At 33.6% G+C, this 2,726-nt stretch overlaps 1 protein-coding gene across 1 annotated transcript in view; it reads left to right on the top strand.

Annotated features, from left to right (window-relative positions):
- The window catches only part of LOC106470904 (ATP-citrate synthase-like), a 56,631-nt gene that overhangs the window by 3,121 nt on the left and 50,784 nt on the right, over positions 1-2,726 (top strand). The window lies entirely within an intron of this gene.

Consider the following 2,726-nt stretch of genomic DNA (forward strand, 5'->3'; position numbering starts at 1 on the left):
CTAGCGCAGATAGCCCTCGTGTAGCTTTGCGCGAAATTCAAAACATTCATCAGAAGAATGAAAACTATGTATAAAACATTAAGTACCATAAGTAGCTGCACTATAACTATACGAGCATTGTTTTAAACCCCCCAAGGGGGTTCGCCCCCCCCCTATACTCCTCCTCCTCCTGCGTACGTGCGTGGTATTAAGATTATCTTTTACTTTCTAGTTTCCTATCACTTACTGGAGCTTCATGCTACAACAAGAACATTGTCAATGTGGAAAGACGCCATGTTTATGCCTTGTAATCTACTGTGTTATTATTACTATTATAAGATATGCAACAACTTTCAAAACATAACTCTTGTCTTCATCCACCGGTATCAAATACACAAGACAAGTTAGAAAAAAACAACCTTGATTCACACCAATCAAGTAGGTGCAATAGTAAATTCTGTGTAAGCCAAGGTTGCCCCAGTTGTTTCTTCAAATTTGTATTGAGTGTTTGATTCCAGGTATGGTTTGAACGCTTTTCCACGCACGCACACAAAAATACAAACAGTACCTTAAATTTTAAAATGAATTTCATTTGAGATTTTTATTGCTTGATTAAGTAAAAGCTTTGTTTTCATATCTTGGAATAGTGTTGTTTATGCAACATTTCTGTAGCTACAAGGCCATGCAATCATCGCGTTATGTTAAAACCCTCTAAACAACAACAAAAACAATATACAATAGTCTAAATTTGTCTTCCTCGGTATTGTTTTTGCGTGTTGCCACATTTATACAGAACCACAATCACCACCCCTCCCTTCTCAGTAGAGAAGAGAAATGTAGAAACATTTCAAGTAATTATAACTTAAAATAACAATAAATACCCCGAGAATGTCACGATACTTTCATTTAATATCATTCCAAGATGTGGAACGTCATGTCACTCGTTATTGCTCTCGTTTTCATTCACTTTTGTGTTAAGGCACGCGACAACAATATCGGTGTCGTTCGTTGCTTTTACGTGCTGTGTTAAGACTACTTTTAATTGGTTACATATCATTAATTTGTATCAGAGTATAGTTGATTATATAAAATTTATATTTTTTCTGTACTACTTAAGCCTAATGAAACTTAATGTCGTTCGGAGATCTAAATTATAGGTTAATATCATCATAAAAAGTGTATATCGTTTTCTTTTTTAAAATGTCAAAAATTATTTCGAAATTTACTATGAAAAAATATACAATTACAGATTACTGTTATAAAAATACGTGTATATGACGTATATCAACGGTTTAACAAAATGGTTATTCAGTTCACAGGTTTAGCTGATTGTGGTATAAAGTATGAGTTCATATTGTAACCAGTATGATATATATATATATTTAATGGATGGACAAACTGATAGTACAGGCCCTTGTGTTTATCTTGGGAGGTGTGAAGGTGTGGGTGGTATGTCATAAGAATACCTTTCATCATATAACAACTTACACATGATGAAACTTGAGCGTTTGCTTCAGAATGCGATGATAAAATGTATTTTAATTTGTGCTGGCTTAGGAAATTTATATTAACAACTTTAAGACAAGTGCGCTTCTATTTTCGCGTGAAGAGTAAGGCAGTGGTTTCAAAATCTCCACATCTAGATTCTAGAGTAAACTGCAGATGAAAAGCACTTCAGCTAATGGACAGTGCATGAACAAGATCACGTTACGCGCAGTTATTTTGTTCTACTGTATTCTCAGGAATATCGGTTAATTCGTATTTTCATATCTGGTTGAGCTACATCAAGGTTGTCCAACTTAGTGCTAAAAGCGTGTCATGTATTGGAACTGCTGTCTGAATGGACCACACTGTAATTGTTGTCTATGTTAATACACGTAATAGATCTATTCAAGTTTAGTGGTATTAAAAACAAATGTCATGCAGTAGTAGATGACAAAAATTAAACAAATTATCCCCCCCCCCCAAATCAAAGGTACTAAAATTAGCTCTGTTGTTATGAGCTACATTTTTTTTATATATAATTTTTCCTGGTGGTTGACGGGTTGCCAGTTGAACAACCCTGAACCAGATTGTAGCTTGTAGACCCAAACAAACTAGGAATGTAGTGGAAAAGTCACAATTTGAAAATTTATGTTTATAATTTTTTTAAGTTCATATAATAGAAGTTAAATTATTGAATTATTTCACTCATTCATGTGATGATTGACCTCGTATATGCCTGAAAAGTGCACTTGACTCTGCATTATAGATAAATATACTTGTCAAGTTAACAGACTGTTTGTATAGTGCTCTTTGATCAAAAAGCATGACACTACGAACCTTAATGAAGAAATCCTTAGATTAGATTATGTGTTATTAAATTCAATATATAATTTACGAAATGTTAGAGGAGCATCCAGGATCGTAATCCAGACTGATCACATGTGAGGTCAGGTTAGGCACCACGTTCCTCAGGTCAGATATGTTCTTCAGGTAAGTGGTAAACCAGGCGAATAGCATCATGCTATAAATAAATAAATAACTTAAGAATGTTTTTTTTTTGTCGTATAATTTTACATTGTATTTGGATATTAAAAATGTTGTGGCTTTTTTTCCTGTGACCACAGCTAGTTACCATTTTCTGTATTTTTTATGTTGTAGTGACACATATAGGCACTTTTAAGTACATTTAAAAGATCTCGTATCTGCTGTATTTGATTGGTCAGTAAAAGTATATAAAAAAACTAATATGCCTTTACTAATCG

The sequence above is a fragment of the Limulus polyphemus genome, unplaced genomic scaffold (assembly GCF_000517525.1).
Source record: "Limulus polyphemus unplaced genomic scaffold, Limulus_polyphemus-2.1.2 Scaffold4279, whole genome shotgun sequence".
Taxonomy (NCBI): Eukaryota; Metazoa; Arthropoda; class Merostomata; order Xiphosura; family Limulidae; genus Limulus; species Limulus polyphemus.